Raw genomic sequence first — 24,730 nt, 5'->3', positions numbered from 1 at the left:
CCCACAATTCATGCACAACTTACTTTCTTGAATTTAGCAAAACTTATTTGCTCTCCTTTACATCCATCCCCTTGAATTCACATGCCCACTACTATACTTTTTTGCATCTTACTCTACTCTACCATCACCACCTCCAACTATTTTAAATTAACTCCAGGCTTACCACCTTCTCTTCTACTATACACCAAACTGGCATTGCACTATAATTTTACTACTGACCAATCACATCAACCCCACCCATCCTTATCACAAACTGCAAGGTAAAACACCTAACCACATTATCAAACCCCACTCTGAAGACAAAACATTTCCAACCTTACCTTCAGCTGCACACATATCACATGATAACAGTCTTTGCACATGTACTACATTCAAACACACAAATTCCACTTTTACTATATTTAATCCCACTATCACAGTAGACATGCTCCTCCTAACTTGCCTACCCTCTTTACTCTTAATTCTCAACCTCACTACAGCTATATCTTTGCATACCCCCACACACCAATACACATCAACAACCTCCTCTAACCCTCTCCTCAATAAACAACACAGCTTCTCACATATCTCCTCACAGCTTTTCCCCTATACCCTCCCATTCTATTCAAGCCACAAACTGGCCACCTTACCTCCTATTAAACCACAATTGACACCAGTGCTCTCACCTAAGAATAAAAAACACTTCCCATGGCACGCATTCCTCATTACCTAATTACTCAAATGTGGAGATGTACATCCTAACCCTGGCCCACCCTCTAATCCTAACCACAAGAGTAACCCTAAAGATTTAAACATACTTACACTTAACCTTAGAAGTGTATGTAATAAAATAGCTCCAATGCATGCCTGGATTGATCAAAATAAACCTGACATACTAGCCCTTACTGAAACATGGCTACATCCCAATGTAAAAGACTCAGAAATAATACTACAAAACTTTGCAATAACCAGAATATATAGATCTAAAAAAGGGGAGAGATTAGCACTGCTGTATCCCTCTACACTCAACATCACACCCTATACCAGTAATATAGCCATCTTTTCCAATGCTGAGGTACTAATCTCCTTTTTGAACCTCAATATATCAAAACAAATTTGCATAATAGTAATATATATCCCCCAGATAACAATATACCAGTGTTGGAAAATATTTTATCCTGGAAATCCCAAACAATAAACCTTGAAACAATAATCTTAGGAGACATAAATCTAGTTTGGCAAACCATAGCTTCTGACTCCACCACAAATAGTATAAATCTGTATATTTTTTCTCAGCTTATCAATGCTCCAACAAGATACAGCAAAGATCTTGCCTGCCAATCCACCTTAGACTGGATTATAATGTCCCATCCTGCTAATTACCCCTCTTCTGGTACACTGCCTAGCTCCCTGAGTGATTATCTGCCAACTTACTCCCTTAGAACAAACTCCCAACAACTAAGAGTACACACTATAAAATCAGTTAGGAATTCAATTAATTTTTGTTAGCATAAATTCAACAATCTCCTACAGGAAATAGACTGGACACCCCTTAAACAAGTACCCCTTAATGATGCTGTACTATACTTTAATAACACCTCCCTTCACATACTTAATACACCAGCTCCCATTCGTATGAAAAGAATCAAAAATAACTCGGCACCATGGTTCTCTAAGGAATGTAAACACCTGATGAAGCAAAGGGACCTAGCCTGGTCAACCTGGAAACAAAACAAGCACTTCATAAAAATCAATTTCAGACCTACTAACTCCCCTAATGCTGGACTCCCCCCACCAATCAACCTATTCAGACACCGACCCCAGGCCATCAAATACTTCTAACCCTGTCATTACTAACCCCCATACTCAACAAAATGTCATACAAACCCCATTCTCATTTCAGCCCATACCCACAGACACCATTAAGAAACTGCTACAAAAAACTAAAATCCTGCTCTACTTCAGATGACAAGCTCCCCCATACTACCTCAAACTGGCTGTAATCTCAGTCAATTACCTAATCATTATCCTTATAAATAGGTCTTTATCCAAATCAGAAGTACCTACCATATGGAAACAATCTCACATCACCCCTATCCACAAAGGAGGCAACTCTTTTGTTTCATCCAATTTCCTTTCTATATCCAGCTTATCACCCCTATCCAAAATTTTCGAGAGAGGTATCCATCAGCAGGTAATGCAATATCTATTGCAAAACAATCTTTTAACCAAAACCCAACACGGCTTCCGACCTAGCAACAGCACAGCTACAGCCCTATTATCTTTTACAGACACAATGAACAAGGCCAGAGATGCAGGATGCTATACATCCTCAGTATTCCTTGATCTCTCCAAGGCCTTTGATAAATTTACATATAAAACTCACATAAACTTTAACTGCATGAACTAAACCTATATAAATCTACTTAATTATAATTCTCCTATGTTTTAAACACACTTAATATTTACTGATTCATTTAGACCTGGGCATTTGTTAGCATTTAACTTAATCTAACACTTAGTTTCTAAACCTTCAAAATGGCTTTTATAATCCTGACCCCTCAGATCTTGAGGCAAAAAATCAATAACAGAAAACAACTTTTTATATTTATTACAAATGAGAGTATATTAAGCATTGTTAAGATCTTTACTTTTAATAGCATAAAGATGTTCCTTAACACTTTTTTCTAAGGAGCATGTGGACATACCAATATAAAAGGCAGGGGATCCTGAACATAAACCTATGTATATAATACCAGAAGTCTTACAGGTAAATCTGTTTCAAATATATAGTGAAATTACAAAATTCTAAAAGCACAAACAAACTTTCTAAAATGAACCTACAAATATTACACATACCACAAGTGAACATCCTTTTCTGTGTGTTTGTACTATTCCCTTCCACATCTGTGTGTTTGTACTATTCCCTTCCACATCTGTTTCATTTTTCTCTAATAACCTTTTAAAATTCATATTCTGCTGATTTACAAACTTAGGTTCTTCTCCAACAACTTTATAAACATCAGGATTACCCTGTAAAATTTTCCAGTTTCTTCTTATAATTTCCTTAATGGAACTACTATCACAGGACATATCCAATAAAAACACTGGACTACTGTTAGAAAAAATAGTCTTCTTATTATTCATATTACTATAAACACTTCCTTTTTGTGCTAAAATGGGCTTAAAGACTGTTTTTCTTTTTCGAATTATTTCATTTGCAGAACATATCAAACCAGCTTCTATGTAACCTCTCTCTTTAAACATATAAATAATATTGACCATCTCTTTATAAAATTCATTGTCCCTAGATATTAATCTAGAAGCCAAAATAAATTGTCCTTTAGGGATATTCTTTTTCATAAACATAGGATGCCCACTCTTATAATGTAGATAACTGTTAGAAAAAGTCTCTTTTCTATAAACTCTATCAATTTACTTGTTTGGTAAGTCTAATTCTAAGAATAAATCCAAAAAAATGTACATGTAATCCAGCTTCACCTTTATGAACTTTAAATAGTCTGAGATGCCATTTAATTCATTAATAAAACATCAACCTCATTCTGTAAAATATCAACTATAAAAAAAAGTCATCCATAATACATTTATAAAATAATATGCTGTTAAAGAAAGAACTTAAAGGTAAAATAACAATTTCCTAATAACCTAAAACAAGATTTGCAAAGGATGGGGCAACAGAAAAGCCCATAGCTAACCAAGTAACTGTTTGTAATATTCTCTATCAAACATAATATGATTATTTTCTAAAACTAATTCCATTAATAAACAATATAGACTAACGTATTTGTTGGAAAATGTATTTGTTTTTGTTAAAATGAATCTTAGAGTTTCAATTCCCTTGTCCTGTGGAATACAAGTGAATAATGAGCACACATCTGTTGTTATCATCTTAATATTCTCTTGAGTATAGTCAAATGTCATAAAAAAGTGCTTTAACTTTTCTAACAAGTCCCAAGAGTCCCTTATATAAGAGGCCATCTGTTGTACTAAAGGATTAAAAATAGAATCTAAATACAATGCTATTCCTTCACAAACAGTACTAGCAGCAGACACTATCGGTCAAAATGGGGGGTTAAACCAATCTTCGTGCAATTTGGGAATTCCAGACAAACACCCTAACACTGGATTTTCTATGTACAATAAATCATATAAAGCTTGATCAATATTACCATCTAAAAACAAGTCATATAATACAGAATGAATAAAACCATAACTTTTGTTAACGTCATACATGGACACCTTAAAATATTGGGTCTATATCAGAACATCGAAGTATTAAAACTTCGAATGTTCTGATATTGAACACTATTCAGCGAACGCTAAGAATAGCGAAGCTGCAGAACAGCAAATTCTTTCCTCAGGAAAGAATTTGGTTGGCCATTTCTGTGGCTTCGCTATTCTTAGCACTGTGATGTAAAGTTATGGGTTGGGTTCAGGTAAGTGTGCAATTGTTTCTACGTTAGGGTTAGGGGTGGGTTAAGTGAGTTAGGGTTAGGGCGTGGGTTAGGCATGTGTGTGATAGTGACAGACTTTAGGGTTAGGGGCGGTTTAAGTGAGTTAGGGTTGGGGCGCGGGTTAGGTGAGTGTGCGATAGTAACAGACCTTAGGGTTAGGGTTTGGGTTAAGGTAAGTAGGTAGATAGTAGTGTATGTTTAGTTTAGTGTAGCGTTAGATGTAGGAATTTAAGTGTATGTGTGTGGTCGCTGTTTGTTTGATGTGCTTGTGTTGTGTGTATGTGTTTCAGAGCAGCAAATTTTTTCCATGGGAAAAAATTTACTGTTCTGAATGTTCAATATTTTCATGTTTAGATGTTTTGGGGCCGCTGAAATAGCGTTCGCTATTTTCATCTTTCGATAATGTGATATAAACACAAAATATTCACACTTACTATCTAGCATTTTTTTAATAGTGGTGGTATAATCAACTTTATTCATAATAACAATACATCCACCTTTGTTGGCTTTCATAAACCTTAACTCAATCTGTTGTTATAGTTCCTGGAAAGCTGACTTTTCTTTAGCTGACAAATGAAAATACTTAGTAGAACATTTTTTCACCATCCATTTACGAATATCATTCTCACATACTTGTTCAAAAACATTAACAGTAGAATTCAAAGCTGGATTAAAAGAAGTTGGTTTCTTTAAATCATCTGACAAGACAACATTGTTTAAGAGATAATTTAAATTAAATTTTTTACTAAAAACTTTAACTGCGACAAAGTCCTTGTTAGACTCACTCTTTGACTTGGAATAAAATTTAAACCCAAAGTAAGAACATTAAAGTGTTAATTCTGTAACTGAAAATTAGATAAATTAACAATTTTAGTCTCATGCCATACAAATTTAAATAATGCAAGAATGTCCTGTATGTCCATTACTTCTTTTTCTTTAAATAATAAAAAGACTAACTTTTCTAATAGTAGTCCAGTGTTTTTATTGGATATGTCCTGTGACAGTAGTTACATTATGGAAATTATAAGAAGAAACTGGAAAATTTTACAGAGTAATCCTGATGTTTATAAAATTGTAGGCGAAGAATCTAAGTTTGTACATCAGTGGAATATGAATTTTAAAAGGTTATTAGAGAAGAATGAAACAGATGTGGAAGGGACTAGTACAAACAAACCGAAAGGGATGTTCACTTGTGGGATGTGTAATATTTGTAGGTTCATTTTAGAAGTTCTTTTGTGTGTTTAGAATTTTGCAATTACACTATTTATTTGAAACACAGATTTACCTGTAAGACTTCTAGTATTGTATACATAGGTTTATGTTCAGGATCTCCTGCCTTTTATATTGGTATGTCCACACGCACCTTAGAAAAAAGAGTTAAGGCACATCTTTATGCTATTAAAAGTAAAGATCATAACAATGCTTAACATACTCTCATTTGTAATACATATAACATGTTTATGTTTTCTGTTATAGATTTTTTGCCTGAAGACCTGAGGGGTGGGGATTATAAAAGTCATTTAGAAGGTTTAGATACTAATTGGAAAATTAAGTTAAATGCTGACAAACTCACAAGTCTAAATGAATCAGTAAATATTGTGTGTGTGTTTTTTTTAAACAGACTGAAAATTAAGTAGATTTATATAGTTTTAGTTCGTACAGTTAAAGTGTATGTGAGTTTTGTATGTAAATGTCATTTTTGTAACTTTTAAATGTGTTAAACTTAGAAATGTGATTGGTTACTTGTTCTTATTTAAATAGATGTGTTAAGCGACTTGATTATTTTCTGAAGAAGTCTTTTAGACAAAGCATTATTAAACTTTATTGAGCACTAAAGTTCCATCATTTCCTGTTTTACGTGGTGTTTTTTGTGCTAATTTTCATTCTATTTAAGAGGAAATTTTTAAATTTTGTTTTCTTATTTTATACTTTCTCTAGTTGAATATTTTTCTCAGTTTATGTACTACTATTACTTGATCCACAGAATCAGATTCTTCACTATTTTCATTTACTGAAATACACCTAAAAATACCCTTTACCTTTTTTTCATATCTGGTGATATGCTTTACATCTTTCTTTTTCTCACTCTTACCCTTGTACCTATTGAATTTCTTTTCCAAACATCCTTTACATTCCCTTCACAAACATCTGACTTATCACTTTCAACTTCTTCTTGAATTTCAACACTCTCAGTATAGTTACCTTAATCCTCCTGAAAATAGCATTTTTATCTACATTATCTTTTATTACTTCATTCTCTTTTTCATTAACACCTCCTCCCACTTCCTTGTTACCTTCAGATATTACAACACTTACTTCGTCTTCCTGCTCATTTAATTCATCATATGACCTTTTCCCCACATTGATTTCATCTTATTTTTGTACACTCATTTCTCAATTGACTGAAATCCCCACAAAAGAAAGTTTTCAGATGCCCCACATATCTAATTGCTCCTCTGGTACATATATAACACATGGTAAATGTTTTATCACATCGTTTTCCTGTTCTAAAATAGCATCCTCTTCTTGCTTCCATTCCAAAAATCCCTCTCATCTTTAAATTTCACAATATCAGAATCTGAATAACACATAATTGAAAAATATTTTTTAAAACAGTTTAACTCAATGTTATCAGTGCAAAATTCAACAGTTTTTATAACTGAGTCCCTTGCCTGGAAAATACAAATTCATTCCAAGGGTAACAAACCTTCTCTTTTTCACAGTTAAACAAAAATCCTTCCATTAAGACTTAAGTCTTGAATGATAAGTCACAAAATGTTTCTCTTCCCAAATAGATCTAATGCCACTTGCTTCAAAACCCAAAGATAACACACAATTATCCTATACAAAATACATGTCTATTATTTCTTCTTTCTTATCTGAACAGACCTTTTTTTAATAAAGTTCACAGTACCTTTTGTTCTTCCAAATTAATTCATGTATAGTTTTTAGGATTTTATCCCACATGTAACCTTATATCAATCCAACTCAAAACTCATTTCCTTTCTGCCCAACTCACTGTCCATTCTGAAAACCCTTTCCATCATATCTGACAACAAAATCTCAGACTTCTCCAGGATCACCTTTGTTTAATAAACCAACCAGTTTTTCATCAGGAAAATCTCTAGAAGGAATTTTAGTATCCGTGACTTCTTCAACTCCTTGAAGTTTAAAGTCAGCTAGAAGTTGTCTATTTGTACTATCCACTCATTTCTCAACAGTTTTCTGACTGACTGACAGAGACCACACTGCTATCACCAACAGAACATTCTCTTCTCCCTGCATTACTGCACAGCTTTTTCTAGCTGCCTCCACACCAAGAATAGAAGCATGAAGTGCAACTGCAAAAATGTTCCCACTCACAAAGAATAGGGTATGGAACTTTCTCCAACACACTTGTCAAATTTCCCCTAATAATATCAATACCACCTTGGGTTTCACAGTGAAAAGAGGCTATTATCCTAGTGTGACTAATCCAGTCAAAAAGGATAAATGAATAAAATAAAAAAATAGAGAAACTATAAATACAAAGCCTATCAAAATCAGGTGTCTATTGAGGTACCCGTAAGGCTTGATCCATGATAACATACATACTTTTCTATATACAGTCTTTATTGTTGTAAGAATTGATAATACTGTACTATACCCTAATTAGCTGGAAACACTGTGATGAGACTGAGAATTAATGCCTTTATCTGTTAATTACCCAAACTCATGCTGAACAGGTGCCAGTCTCTCCTTTATGAACCAAGTCTTGTGTACTTTTCAGAATGAATTTTCCAAACACTGTATTTTATTTAATAAGGCTTTATTAGATGTTCACAATATCCGAATACTGTATTCATCAACAGTGCTGATAAACAATTAGTGTTCAAAGTTACTGTACATAATATTCTGACTGTTCTGAACACTGTCTTTATTTGACCTGTCTTCTGTACTCAGGCTCGAGTGTCTGTAATCTTCTCTGAAGTAACAGGTCGAACAAACTCACTAACCTTAACTGAACTGTTATCCTGAACACAACATATTATATTTTTTCAGGTCAGTAATTTTCCTCATTTCCTTTTCCTAACCTTGGTAGGCCGAGGTGGTGCAGCAGTTAGCATTGTCGCCTCACAGCAAAAGGCTTTCTGGTTCAATTCTCAGCTAGAGCACCTTCTCTGCAGAGTCTGCATGTCCTCCCCGTGGTCGAGTGAATTTAAAGACATGCAGGTAGGTGTGAGCGTGTGTGGGTGTGTTTTGTTTAAGGCTGGGCACTGGGCTGGCAACTTGACACCATAAAAATTCACCACCAATCATTAGCAGACCAGTGTTCCGCTGTGGCTACCCCCTAACTGGGAAAAGCCGAAAGACAGTTTTTTTTAGTTTTCCTAATCTTGGTCTCAGGCTTTGTCTTGTATATGCAACAATCCATTAAGGAACATTCTGTAACTAACAAGATTGTATTGTTCCCTCGAGAAAAGAACATTCTGTCTACACACTTTATGCTTATCTTTTCTTTCTAATAAATTGTCTCTCATACTTGAACAGCAAGGTTATTTCTTTTTTTGTTTAACTGTCTTTTATGCATAAATGAAACACAATTTATTTTACACTTTAGCCTGTCTAATGTCTAATAACTACTTTAAAATGGAAGTCCCTAATCTAACAATTGTATTTATGTCTGCACATAATTAACCTCTTTGAAACAAAACACAACAAATACTATCTAACTCCAAAATTACTATTCAAACAATTAACAAATAAAGTCTTGAGCCTGTATAACACCACCCTTACATAAAACATTAGTCACCAATATAATAATACAAATTAACAACAAGGCACTTTTAAAAATTCAGAACTATGGGTAGTACATTTGGGGCTGTGCACAGGGCTGTATGTATTAACTAGCAGTGCTTCAGCTCAACCATGCTAAAGATTTTGTCAACTTGCTTAACCGTTATACAGATCATTGCTCACCCTACAGTTTGCATGCTGGGCATCCACTGACTCTCCTTTCTCATGGAGTCACTGGAATAAGAAATATTTTATTTACTACTGCACTGCAAGTACTTCCGAGGACGTGACCGAGAAACAGAAATTCAAGGCAGCGAGAGAGGCAGGAAACACACATTGAAGTTTACACTATTACAAAACTCCTTAGCACCACTAACCTCCCTTTTATGAGATGTGCATTTAAAAGCCACTAGTTAGGAAAGTAGAACTGGGGTGGAATCTATTCCAGAATTAAACAGCAGAACTGGAAATTACTGGAGCACAGGGAATTGTTAAGCATGCATCAAGATTTGCTGGAGTGTTAAGTGATTGTCATAAAAAAAAATTACAACTGTAATTCGATGATCTGGAGAACCACTCCCATAGGAATAATCAACACATAATCGGTTTGCCTGGAGAGCAATAAAGTATGTCCTTCTCTTCACTGTTGCAATATTCAGAACTGAAGGGATTGCTTGCTAAGGATAGTCCAACATCCAGCCAGTATACCAAATACTTTAGTACTTACAGGTGCAGTACATCACATGTATGCTCCCTGTGCAAGGCATGTGGTATAAAGGTGATGTATGGACGCACACACTCACAGTTGAAAAATCCCCAGCATGACCCGAAGGTCCCTAGAGATAATAAAGAACATTTGCATCCAGAAGCAAAAAAGGGAGAAGAGCCCCTCAACCAGGAGGGTAAGAAAGAAGAGGCAAGAACAGAGGGGATAGGAGGGAGGGAGCATATTCTGCAACAGTGAAGAGAAAGACATTTACTATTATGTTAAGATTTTACATAACTGTACTATTCCTTCCATATCACTGTTGCAGTATTCATAACTGAAAGGAGAGTACAAAAGCTAAAGGGGAAACCCAAGAGGAGGACAGCACTGAAGATCATTTCAGAAATCCATGCAGGATAGCCCTGACAAAGACGGCTGTAGTCCTGGAAGTAACATGCAACTTGTAATACTTAGTGAAAGTATGAACAGAATACCAAGTAGAAGCCTGAAGGATGGAATTGGTATCCAGCCCCTTGAAAAAAGCACCAGAGGAGCCAACAACCCTGGTAGAACGAGCTTTTACTGATGAGGAAAGACATTTTACCATGAAAAGAATAACAAAAAGAAATGACCTTATAAATCCAGGAAGAGACATTTTGCTTAGAAACAGCCAAATGAAAGGAGACAAAAAAATTGCTCAGATATGTGAATAACCTAAGTTTTATCCAAATACCATCTGAGCTGTCCATGCAAATCAGTAATAAAAAAAATCTAAAGCCTGGAAACAAGGTAAAATGCAGCATTTATTCCAAACAGGAAAAGAATCCCAAAGCTTTCCGGATCATCCCTTCATCACTGTGTAAGAAAAGAAATCAAATACCTTCATTTAAATAGTAAATTCAAACCATAAAATTAATCACATCACGCAGTTGTATTAAGCACTTCAGTTTAAAGACACATATACAGGTAAAATGTTATTGAAAGTTAGTATAGCCATAAAATGAGTAAAACATTTAGCCAAGACCCATCCACACAAGATGTTATTTCAAAGTTAACTGTCTTCTTTTTAAAATAGGTTTGATGCTTATTGCTGTATTTAAACCTAGAAAACAATCAGCTTCTAAAAGTGTGATCCTTGAATATTCACATACTTCTAACTCATTAAGATCCTTCCCCCTTTTTTCTTCTATCTGATGACAATCACTGTAAAGTTAAATGTTTACATGCTTCCTTTCTCCCTCATGTGCTTATCCAGAGTATTAGTTGCTACCTCTCTACGTCTTTCATATTTGTGTTCAATAATTCTGTCCTTCAAACATGTTGTTCATTTCCCTATATAAAATGCTTGGCACACCTTACAGCATGCCATATACATGATGGCAGTGGTATTACACGTTGCAAAACACCTGAAAGTATATTTCTTATTAGTGTTAGGATGTATAAATTCACAACTTGTGTTTATATCATCACAGCATATGCAACTATAACAAGGAAATGTACCCTGTTTTCTATTTATGTTCAACCTTTTATTATTTTTAAAGTCCTTTTAGCATAATCTTTGTTTCAAATTTGGACAGGTACGATATGAGAACATGGGGGCCTTTCCAACTATTCTGATTATCTCATGCATGCTTTTAAGAATACCCCAATTATTTCTAATAATGTTCTTAACACCCTCTGATCTATGATTATATGTCATGACATAGTGTATATTATCTTTAATAAAATTATGACCAGAATGAACATAACTAGTATTACTAGAAAAGTGGGGTCTCATTTTGCCTGTTTTTTCCATAATAACTTCATCTGCTATACATCTTAATAATGAGTTGTTATAACCACAAGGTTTAAAATCTGTAGTCATTCTGTCCAGTTCCAATTTAAAGTTGGCCTCATTCATGTTAAGTTGACTGGCTCTTAACATTTGTCCTTTGACTACACCCTTAAAAGTGTGTGTGACATGCATACTATTTCTGTGGACATATCAGTTGGAGTGTATCTCTTTTCTATGTATCGACATATTAATACCTCAACTACATTTAGTTAGACTAACATCCAGATAGTTGATGGTATCTACAGAAAACTCAGCTGTAAATTTCAAAATGTTAGTGGTTTTATTTAAATATTCTATATATACTTCAAGTTCAGCATCATTACCAGCCCACAGAAAAATTTGTCATCCACAAAGTATTTAAAAAATAATAATTTGTCATAAAAAGGATGCAGTTCACAATAAACAAATTGCTCTTCCTATCATAAAACAATGTTGGCATATGTATTTGCCATTGGGGTGCCCATCGCTACCCCATTTTTATGTATGTACGTGCTTTCGTTAAATATAAACACATTATTAGTCAACACCACTTCTGTCAATTCACAAATTGTCTCCACTTCTCTACCAACCATGTCACATGCCGTACTTAGAAAGTAAAGTAGTGCTTCTAACCCATATTGTAGAGGTATCACAGTAAATAGGGATTTAATATCAAGAGTTACAAATAAGAAATCAACATTCTGATGTTCATTAAACCAGCAGTATAACTGTTATAGAAAATCTTTCATATCTTTAATAAAACTTTTAACTTTATATAAATATTTACTTAAGGTAACCTGTAAATAGAGAGAAATAAGTTTGGTAACCCCAGCCAGAACCAGACACAATAGGATGCATGGGTGTTTGGGTCAAACTTTTATGAATTTTCAGGAGACCATACAAAACAGGTGTAATAGGGCATGAAACTGTAAAATAATTAAACAATTCAGTACTGATTTCATTATTGAGTTGCAGCTCAAAAACACACATATTAACTTTGCTTATACAATTACATACTTCTGCTGGAGGGACTTCAGCAAAACTATCAAATTCACTCTGAAATTTAAGCATAGGCACGGTATACATATCTCTATCAGAAATAACAATTGCAACACCTTTATCCGCCTTTTTAATAATAATATCATTCTTGTTTTGTAATTTCTCAAGAGATTGAAACTCAGACAAAGAAAGGTTGTATTTCTTTTTCTCAGCTTTCATATAATAGTTACGTATGTCCCTTTCACATGCTCCCATAAATACATTTAATATGGGACAATTCACTGGTATAAACATACTAGTTTTTTACATACCTGTGTAGATGTATCAGGTGCATCTTTAAATATACATTTCAGACTGACATTCCTTATAAACAATTTAAGATCAGGCAGCGCTGTTACAATGCTGCCCACATTAGATGGAATGAAACCTATACCTTTATTCAAAAGCTTTAACTCAGCTTCAGTTAATTGAAAGGAAGGTAGGTTAACAACAGAAAATTACTCGGTTCTTATTACTGTGAGTCCTGCTGCGGGTCTCCGTTCCTCAGCTTCTCCACCTGTTGGACTGCTGACCTCGAGTCTGCTTCCTGCCCCTCAAATTGCCCCTCCCCTTCTTTTGGTGCTTTGATGTATTCCGTACTGCCTGTTCTACTTTCTTTAGTAATGTGATGGTAATTAGAGTCTTCCCCTGCTGAAAATCCTGATTCTGCAGGGTTTTACAATTTGTATTAGTGGAGGTTGTGGACCTCACAGAAGTACTTGCTTCTGGTAGTAAATGTGTAACGTTCTTTGAGTCTACAGGTTGCAAATTCCTATTAGTTGAATTTAAGTTAATATTATGACCACTGACAAGTTCTTCAGGAGAAAATTCATCTAATGAGTCCATGGTCTGTTTAATCCTTTGCTGTTTATTATTATATCTAGTACCTTCCTCTGTAAAAGGCATAGGGTCTTCCCTAAGCCAAGAAAAAAATGTGCCCATTTTTAAAATCTCCAATGTCTAGGTTCAAGTTGCGTTTCTTAGTGGCAATCAGCTTTTTTTCAAATATTGTTAAGTTCTCAACCATTTTGTTATATAACAGTGAACCCTCATTTCTTAACAGTGTTTCAAGCAGTTCATTCTCAATCTGAATAATCTCCTGTTGTAAATCACATTCAGGTTTGTAGAAATATTCATTCATTAATCTTATATAGTCTGCCCCAATTCTCAAATTAAGCTCCTGTCACTTTTTAAGTAACTTGGGGTACGTATTACGGTATGAGGGCATTTTTAAAACCCTCAGACCACTTGGAACAACACCATATTCTACATATGTTAAGAAACTAAAGTGTTGCCACTGTAATCTTTTAAATGGCTGTACGTTCCAAAACAGTTATTTTTTTCTTTTAATCCAACAGCAGTGTCATCCATATCAGATGCCAGGACTTCTCTTGGTTCTGCCAAACAATATAGCAATGGGTTATGTTGAATTAGCAGCATTTGGTTCACAGAACGACCACTATTACTCACCATAGACTGTCTCATGTTCAAGGATAAAACTGCCTCAATGCCCGTGGCTGTTCTGCTTTTTGGTGGCATTGCCTTTTAGTATATATCTGTGTTTTGGAATGTGTATTTTTTTGGTGACTTGCTGGTGATTACATGCCTGTCCTGGTAACCTATACAGATGCCATTGACAAGAACAAGGCATTATGTATGTGTTGCTACTTACACATATGAAATGATTTTAGTCAAGACAGAGGGGGACTATTGCTGACTTGAAGTTGGATGTAACAAAATGTAGGGTGAGTTGGTAAAGTTATATACACAAAGTATTCATATTTGCATTTGCTTTAGGTAAGTAGGCTTTAGGGTCTGAATTTTGAGTAGGAGTTCTTATAGGTTTGCAGGGAGAATTTTCCAGAGTTTGGGTGTTAGACTAGAGAAACTATAACTTGTGCACAGGAGTTTTGTTCTGGGTATTTGAAGAGCTGGGCATGAGTAGAAGTGGCTTCTGAGGCTGTAAGAGGGAATACTGGGAATGAGTTTTGTGTGACAGCATCCAGAATTAGCAGACAAGTAGGTCATCTCTATGTTTAATGGGTAGCCAGATGGCCTTTTCCAGGTGTTGTCATGGTTGTTTCCTTTAGGGGGAGATGACAATAAATCTGCTGTGTTCCTTATTTGGGTAGCAGGTACTAAAAGTAGGCCATATCTGAGTTTGGCAAATAGATTACCTTGCCTATGGCACATCTGGCATATAAGGAAAGGAAGTGAGATATCTTCCAGGCCCAAAATAGCAGATAGCTGATTTTTTATATTGGTATTTCAATGTGAAGATAGAAATCTAGAGGAGGTTCTAATCAAAAATTAAGGTATTTGAAAGCTGCAGGGGTTTCGATTGTGTGGCTTTTTATTCTTTGATACTGAGTGTATTAGGAATTTCTGAGAGTTTCTGGTGGGTATTTGGAAGATCAAATGGAGGAATGATAAAAATCAAGTAGCAGGGGGTGGGCATACTGCTGCCATATTAGAAAGAAAGCCATTACGTTTTATATTGAAACAATGAAGGTTAATAAAATAGTGAGAATGGACTTGAAACGATGAAGAAACAAACCATAAGGGATGAGATGTCTATGAAATGAAGATATGTGGCTGAATCTGGAGGTGCAAACAGCGCAAGAGAATTAGCAGCTGGGGATGCTACAACACATTTATTAGGGAGAGGGACGGAGAGGAGCTAACAAACATGCTTAAATGGTAGTGGAAGTGGAGTAAGACAGGGCTGAGTCACCACTCTGTACATTGACAGAGGCAAGCAATGTGACACAGTACCCTTGACAAAGAGGAGATAGGAATGGGCGTAAATGAAAACTGCATGAAGATATTAGCATTAAAGACCACTGAAACAAAAAAGATAAGATTGTAAGCAGAGAGTAGTAAGTGCGGGACCTTTGAAGGAGGCAATCAGTTAAATGGAGCTTCAGTGTGTGTGTGTGTGTGTGTGTGTGTGTGTGTGTGTGTGTGCGTGTGTGTGTGTGTGTGTGTGTGTGTGTGTGTGTGTGTGTGTGTGTGTGTGTGTGTGTGTGTGTGTGTGTGTGTGTGTGTGTGTGTGTGTGTTTCTTTTTGATGTATGTCTGTTTCACAGGTAAAGTGAAAAATTCAGGGGAAGACGTACAGGAGCAGACACCTTGTGGCAGAGGAGGAGGAGATATAACAATGTGAAGAATAAGAGGATGAAATTATAGAAACTATGACTTTCGAGTAAGGTAAAGTTTTTTTTGTAATATGAAGAAAAAAGGATGCAAGCTCTACTAAGGGCACTGGCTCAATGGACATCTGAAGGTTGCTTCCCATTTGGATGAACCTTCTGACTGACATATCTTATGCATTAAAATGTCTGCACAGATGTATTCCAGAGGAACACTGAGGCTTATCAAAGGACATGTGTCAGGAATGTGTATAATATAAGTGTTACTTTATTAGTGTTTATATTAAAAGAGTTGTGTCATAAAAACAAACAGATACAAGTTTAAGGTGTTTTGCACAAACTAAATATAGATTAGGTATGCTTAATCTATGTGTTCATAGGTTCATAGGTGGTAGGTGCTAGGCTATCTGCCCAAAGGCATTTATAAGCCTAGCCAGAATGTGTTGGCTTTCGCTGCCCCCTTAGATTAGTTCCCTGTGCCTCTGTCCAGCAGAGCCACTGAAGTGATCTCCAGGGTAAACTTTGTTTCCCATCTACTCATCAAGGTTTCACTTGAAAAGTGTTAGCGAGGAGCTCTGCCTAATGTAGATTGGAATCTTGTTCTAAAGCATGGGAAGTTTCCTGAACAGGAATCTATCTCTCCAGCATGTCCTATTTATTGTTGTGGTGAGGTTTAGATCCCTAGAGTGTGTGGCTCAAGGGAATATGGTTTTCTTTAGGTGGAGCATGTCCATCAATTCCCGTAGATCAATAATGAATTGGCTGTTAAGGTTGATGACCAGCAGCGACTGTGAACTATCTTGTCAGAGAGGTCATTGGTTCACCTCTATGAACAATTAATAAAGAAAGAAAGAACATATATTTAGAAGAACCAGAATGAAAAGACTGCATATAGTATGTCTACAGGAGCTAACATTATCTGGTAGAGCAACATAGAAAATGCAAAAGAAAGGCTATAAATGAGTAGCAATGTATCGTGTTCCAGGTGGAGGAGGAAAAAGAGGGAGGCGTTTGGTGGTGAAAGGCAAGTGTAATGGGGATGAGTTGTAGGTGGGTTTTGTGAGAAAGTCCTTTTAAAACCAGGGAAGTAGTAGTAGTGAGATCCTAATCTGGCCTGAATAGTGAAGAAGAAGAAGAAGAAGAAATGTTAGACTGCACAGATGTAACTGAAAGAAATAGGCATAAAGGGCATACCGTGGCAGCAGCTGTGGATTTCCAATGTAGAGTTATGTACAAGTTTAGACAGGTTATATGGGAAGGCAAAGATTAATGTGAAATGTTAGAAAAGTTTAAGAAAATGCACATAGTGGAAAGGAGTGCTTGCTGCATGGAAGAAAAATTGTAGGGGATGGTGATGCAGTTAACATTTAGCAAGGAGGGAAAAAAGCAGTTAAATAGGGTGGGTGTGATATTAGTGAATGATGAAGCTTTATATGAGGGAAGGAATACAGACTTCTATGAAGCAGAAATGTTATATCACTCTTTGTTTGCAATGTTATGTAAAGGGATGGGAAAGGACTGAAATGGTAGAGATGGAGCCTAACCAAGTGGAGAAGGGCAGATTAGGTTTAGTGATTACAAAAGATGTTTAGGGAAGTATTTCAAAGGAATGCATCATAAATGAAAAGCGAGAAAGACACAGAGAGAGAGAAAGGATCAAAGCTGCTTGCAGGATGGAAGTATTCTTTACTATTTATTTATTTATTTCCAGAGAAAGTCCAACTGGGCCTAAAATAACCTGTTTTCAGTGGAGGCCCGGGGACAAAAGCTCCGCAGAGTGCAATGTTGTAACAGAACAATATTCATATACATGAAATGCTGGTATAGAGAGTAGGTTTGCCAGATGTGGGAAACATGGGAACTATCTGGAACTGTGCACAGACACATTTTCCATAATGCCTGTACAATGCATACCACCTGGCAGTTGATGCAGTGGAAACCCTTCCAGGTAATACAATATGCTCAATGGAGCAGGTGGCACTCTGGTGGCATTACGGGTACATTTTTGGTCTCCAGAACCTCAAGGAAATGAGTTATGTCATAGAATGCCTGTATAGTGGTGTTTCTCTCCTCTGCTGTTTATGGGAAACACGTCTGCTTGTCAAAATGCCTCAACATTGCATCTATGAAATGATGCATAATGATGAGGTTTACATCAGAAAGATCCGACTGGGAACAAGTCCCATTTTCATCAGAGTCTGGGAGAGAAAAGTGCCTCATAAAATTCATATTTGCAATGAACAACAATAAAAATTAAACATTTTAAGCCTTACTTTGCAGATAACATTTTTATTTATTTATTTATTTATTTTAATTGTTGTTTTTACATTTGTTTACTGGAAATGTCTGACTGCATGTGAGCCCATTTTCAGAGGAGGCCTGGGGAGAAAAGCTCCACACTCAAAACAGACAAAATTATTACAAAGACAAGCTGGACAATTTGTAAAAAAAAAAAAAAGAAAAAAAAATTTATAACACAGTCAAAATGTATGCAGTGTTTGCAAGTATAGTGACAAAACAGGAATATTACACGTTAAGGAAATTGCAAGTAGATATTGTTTCACTTTGTCAAGTAGAAGGCTCACCGTACTGTGAGACAGTAGCAAATTTGTTCAAAGTACAGTTAGATATCTGTTATGAGGTAGAACTAAAACTAAAGATTATGAGGTAGAAACGTATACAGACTAGAAACATATCTTGCCTGTAGGAGCTACTGTATTTGAAATTAAAATGATATGGATTGTGATGAAACTGGTTTGAATAGTAGTTAGATGGTATAGAATCAGGAAGACAGTAAAATCAGAATGATTAATAGGTTCATATACCGTGTTAAAGTACTTTAGGAAGCTACTGCTGAGACAAATAGTAAAGACATTTATCATATATAACTCATGTACTGCCAAACTGAAAACTAACACACTTAAACACCAAATGGATGCAGCAACCTGGAACTGTCAGCAAACAGGCACAATGAACTACATCAAATTTAGTGCTTTCATTCCGTTATGTTTATTCATGGGAATGTAGGAAATAAAATGTATTTTCTGACGCAGTTCCCATGAATAAAAATAACGGAACGAATGTGCTAAATTTGATGTAGTCTGGTGTGCCTATTTGCTGATAGGTTCCAGGTTGCTGCATCCATTTGGTGTACATTTATCATATAAATTGTTAAAAACTGAGGACTCAAAACAGCAAAAGTATTCAAAAGATAAAACACCACTCCTTTTCAATGATAAATTACTGAAGTTTTTTTTAATGTGAGCTCTTTCGTCCACTTGCAATGAAGGAACTTCATCAGACACATTGTAAAAACACTATGCAGTTTAAATAGGCATGAATAAGCAATGACATCATAACCCCTCCCACTTGCATTTATAAAACATAACGTATAAAACTTTCTCTATGTATAAATTCAAACCTATACATATATGCAACATGTTTATATATTATGTAACAAAGGGAAAAATAAATGTTCAAAAGGGAATTTAGCCAATTCTTTACTGGACTTGAAACTGTATGTGTGGAAATTAAATCTGCAATTTTTATTAGGAAATAGCCTGCCAGTTCTAGCAGACATCAGGGTTTCTAGCATTTTTAACCCTCCTATTCAAACTAATATTAGCTTGTTTGAAAAAAAAACTTGTGAAACAGATTTTAGGCACCTGTTGGATTCTTGTAATAGGAAGCAATATATAAAAAAAACGTAACACACTCAGAATTTCAGAATATTATGGATTTGGGAATGTCTGGTATCATGGTAATGTGCCCAGATAAAGGGGGCGGACTTGTATTTATGAACCAAGGTGATTATAATGTAAAAATAAAAGTTTTGCTAGATAATGTGGCATATGAACTTGTGTCTTTGATTGAGATGAATGGGGCCTATCAGAGATGTAAAAATGCTATAAATTACTTATTCCTGGAAGGTTATATTAATATTGATGACTTCAGCTATCTGAACATGCCTGCACCCAGTACACCTATGCTTTTTGGGATTCCCAAAATACATAAAAATATTAGTAATCCACCTTTTAGGCCTATTATTGATGGAAGAAATTCCATATCTTATGCTTGTGCTACATTTGTGGATTTTAAACTAAAGAAATATTTTATTACAGACGGGCAAATATGTAAAGATTTTTGGGGGGTATTGCAAGCGGTTAACAATTTGGAGTTTAACCAAGACTACAACTTTTTGACGACTGACGTCAAAGACCTCTATACATGAATTCCACAAAGCACAGAACTGGACTGGAAAGGGAATTCTTATTAAGCAAGGGAGCACCGGGAGAAGAGATTGACTTGACATTAAGTCTATTAGATCTCATTCTGAGTAATACATTTTTTTTTTGATGGCGAGTTGTTTCTTCAAAAATCAGGGATAGCGATGGGGTCCCCTTGCAGGGGCACTTTTGCAAATTGTGTTATGGCCCACTGGGAGAATCAAATCCTATTTAAACAATAATTTTTCAGCTCAAGAGTCCAATGGTACAGAAGGTACCTGGACAATATGTTTTTACTTTTTAAAGGTAATTTATCAGAGGTTGAAAATTTCATGGGCATACTAACTAACTTGACCCCTTTTTTTTGATTTTACATACCAATTTGAAATAAAGACTATCACCTACTTAGACATTTTGCTGGATAAAGATATTGTGAATAATAGATATATTGCCAAGATTTTCCTTAAGCCAACATATTCTAATGACTTCCTTTGTTTCAGTAGTAATCACCCCTTCACCAGAAGATAGCCATTGTAAAAGGACAGGTAGTCAGGGCGGCAAAATGATTACACTGGATTCAGATTTTGAGGGGGAATGTATGAATCTGAAAGAAATGTTCTCAAATAGAGGGTACCCAACCCTTCTAGTGGATGAGATCATTATAGAAGTAGGGAGAAAAAGACAAACAGGTCATTTCCAACCAATTTTACATAAAGGAGTGGAAAGGCCTGAACAACTTTTGGATTTAAATAGAAGCCTTACAGTAAATAATGCTAAGTCAAATTTTAGTACTAGCTTTACTACAGTATTTTCAAATGATGCAAGAGAATTAATGCCTATTTTAATAAAAAATTGGACCTTTATTAATGAAGATGTGAATTTGAGAGACAAGTTGGGTTTGGAGCCTAAAATTACTTTCAGAAGAAGCCCTAATTTAAAGGATTTACCGAATAGGAACATAAAACCTTATGTTCCGAATAAGGGCATGAGAAAGGGAGGCAGATTCCCTTATTGTAAATACATTTCTGTAGCTTCCTCTTTATCTTTAGGGAAAATAAATTATATTCTGGCAGGGAAATATGATTGCAACACTAAAGGGGTTGTCTATTTAGCTAGATGTAAATCATGCCCTGTATTCTATACAGGAAAGATGGAAAAGTCATTAAAACAAAGAATTTATGAACATCATTATAGCATGATGAGGGGCGGCAACGGTGGCGCAGTGGTTAGCATTGGCGCCTCACAGCAAGAGGTTCTCCGGTTCGATCCTCGACTGGGGTGCCTTCTGTGCGGAGTCTGCATGTCCTCCCTGTGGTCACGTGGGTTTCCTCCGGGTACTCCGGTTTCATCCCAAAGACATGCAGTAAGTGGATTGGACACTCTAAATTGGCCCTAGGTGTGAGTGTGTGCATGTGTGTGCCTTCTGTGGAAGGTTGGGCATCGGGCTGGCAACTTGACACTGTAAAACTCCACTGCCAATCATGAGCGGACAGGTGATCTGATGTGGCGACCCCTAACTGGGAAAAGCCAAAAGAAGAAGAAGATTATAGCATGATGAGACAAGATAAAAATAATGCACTGGCAAAACATACCCTGGAATGTGTTAACCGTTCTTTCCATTTTATAATTATTGAAAATTTGGAAGTTGACTCTAGAGGGGGTCCTTGGGTTTTAAAACCTGAAGAGAGAGAGAGTTACTATGGCAACTGAAAACAAATGCATTTGCCTATCCAGGACTTAATAAATGTTGCTCGCTGAAATGTGTCCTGAAATTGGAAGCTTTACTGAGATGAAAAACATTTTATTCTTACATTTATTTTTACCTTTGTTACATATTATATAAACATGGAGCATATATGTATAGGGTTGAATTTATAGATACAGAAAGTTTTATACTTTATATTTTATAAATGCAAGTGGGAGGGGTTATGATGCCATTGCTTACTCATGACTATTTAAACTGCATAGTGTTTTTACAATGTGTCTGATGAAGTTCCTTCATTGCAAGTGGAAGAAAGCGCTCACATTAACAAACTTCAGTAATTTATTGTTGAAAAGGAGTAGTGTTTTATCTTCTGAATACTTTTACATTTATAATATACTTCAGAAGTTATGGGTATAGTGGCACAGTGGCTAAGCAGATAGTGTTGTTGTCCTTGGCTCAGTTCTCAGCTGGTGTGCCTTCTGTGTAAAGTCTGCATGTCCTCCTTGTGTTTGCATGGGCTTCATTCAGGTAATTTGTTCTCCTTCCACATCCCAAGGACATGCATTAGGTGGATTGGACACTCTAAATTGGCCATAGATGTGAGTTTCATGTGAGTGTGGTATGGAAGAACAAAAATGGCAGGGCTAGCCACCTGGTGCTGTGAACCTTGACTTGAGATGATTGTCACTGTTGAGATGACACCCCAACCCCAGTGCAAAAATAAGAAAAAGAGGCTGAGTATAGATGGATATTAAAATGCAATAGATGGAAATACAAAAGCAATGATAATGCAAATAGGTTCAGTATAGGTTGAGTGACATTAATGAGGTAGGATTTCTCTAGAGCAGAAACAGAAAATATTAGAGGAGGAAGGGTATAAGCAGAAATAATCAAGAAAAACCTAAGCAGAAGAAGCTCTGATAGTGCAGAGGTTAGGATAGCAGTAAATATGTAAGATTGTAAGGTGGTAAAGAGGGGGTATTAGTAGGAGTGGATTATGGATATAGTTTACGTGGAGAAGCAGTAGTGGGAATGAATGAGAACGAGACAGGGATAAGAAAGATTCAGGGTGACTGATAGATTGGCAATGGAAGAGAAACAAAGAAGTGTGAGTTAATTAGGATGGAAGCATAATAGAGGAAGTTATGTTTTGTTTTAGGTTGACTTTGAAATGTATGGTAATGTCCTCTTTTTTAGGGTGGGTGGGATGAAGTTCCAGTGCTTAGCAATATAGGCTGAGTAAAATGAGTCACCTGCACTGTTATGAGACTTGGCCTTGGTCAGGAGAGAATTGCTCTGTGTGGAGAGATTCCTCAGAGGGGAATAGTGTTTAGGATGTTTTGTAGTGATAGGCAGGTGTCACGTTTGGGTATTATTTTGTGAGCACTAAGCAGATGGGAGTAGGTAAGGTAATTAGGTAATTTGAGCCAGTGTAGGTGCTTTACTGCTAAGCAGTATGGATGGTTTGATAAGATGGATGCAAACTTATCTGTTTTATTGTAGCAAACTTGTAGTTTATTTTTTAAGGTGCAGTGAAAGTTAGTTAGGATAGGTGCTGAATAGAGAAAGGAAGGGAAAAGATAAGATGTCATTAAAGAATCCCTAGAGTAGTTACTGAGAAAAGGTTTGTTTCTGTAGAAGAAGACCGAATTTTGGTATTTTTGATGGTTTGAAGGATGTGTTGATCATATTTTAAAGTTATCATCAATTAAGACACCAAGAAGCTTTATGTTGAAACTGTTTCAATTTAGGTATTATTTGCTGATGTAATATTGAAGGACTGTTTTGTACTGACAGAGATTTGGGCAAAAATAGCATTAATTTGTTCTTTTTTAACATTTGACGTAGATGGTGATAGACTTGATGCAGAGCATATGAGAGTGACATTGTCTGCACATTGTACTATTGAGGCTTCTTTGGTAGCTTTGTGAAGATTTTTAGTAAATATGTTGAATTGTAAAGGGCCTAGAACAGATCCGTGAGACATGCCAACAGAGACAGAATGGGGGCGAGATCTTATTTCCATTGTATGGTGTGGAGTCTGTTGGTGATATAGCTGTAACCAACTAAGGGATGAATGGGAGAGTCCTAGGGAGAACAGTTAATGGAGCAGGCAATGGTGTGAAACTGTGTCAAAAGCTTTTGATGCACAGAAGTAGAGGGAGGACACTAGGTTACTGGTGTTTCTATTAGATTTTATGATTTTGGTAAAACTGAGTAGAGCAATAGTAGTGCTGTGATGAGGTCGGAAGCCATGTAGAATGTTGGAGAGGAGATTGTTATTGTGAAGGTGGGAAAGGAATTAGGAATGAATGCATTTTTCTAACATTTTGGAAAGTGGGGGCAGAATGGCTATAGGTTGTTAAATGGCCTATAAAAGGTTCTCTTAGAAAAGAATGGATAATGTTACTCTCATCTTCATGTTCACTGGGAAAGGCATTCCACACATCCCACATTTTCCTATGTGAGGATGGTACCAGCCTATTAGCTCTCATATGCTATATCTGTCCATGTAGTAATGTTCAGCTAAATCCCAGTCATAGAGTATAAACTCCACTGTGATGCAAAGTGTGGTAGTGTGCAATATCACAGGCACTGCCTACCAAAATGGCCATTAGCACAATAAATGCTACTCCTACAATGGTATCATGACTAATATATCTCAAACCTCTCAACCTCTTACATCAAGAAACCTAGACAAAACCATAAATAAAAGTGGGACAAAGGCCCAAAATTAGGGACAAGTTTTAAATATTGCTCTTACAAACTTAAAAAGTTGATAGAATAACAGATTTTGCATTAACATGAATTTTCTGAAGGGTATGGAGTCTGAAACTCAAATGGTCATTATTTCTGATTTT

The 24,730-nt window shown here is 35.9% G+C and overlaps 1 protein-coding gene across 2 annotated transcripts in view; it reads left to right on the top strand.

Moving 5' to 3' along the window:
• LOC122794328 overlaps positions 1 to 24,730 on the top strand; it is a 1,793,522-nt gene that overhangs the window by 408,530 nt on the left and 1,360,262 nt on the right. The gene's annotated exons all lie outside the window — the stretch shown is intronic.

The sequence above is a fragment of the Protopterus annectens genome, chromosome 2.part1, assembly GCF_019279795.1.
Source record: "Protopterus annectens isolate FY-2018-M chromosome 2.part1, PAN1.0, whole genome shotgun sequence".
Lineage (NCBI taxonomy): Eukaryota > Metazoa > Chordata > Ceratodontiformes > Protopteridae > Protopterus > Protopterus annectens.
This window is presented reverse-complemented; position numbering and strand designations above follow the sequence as displayed.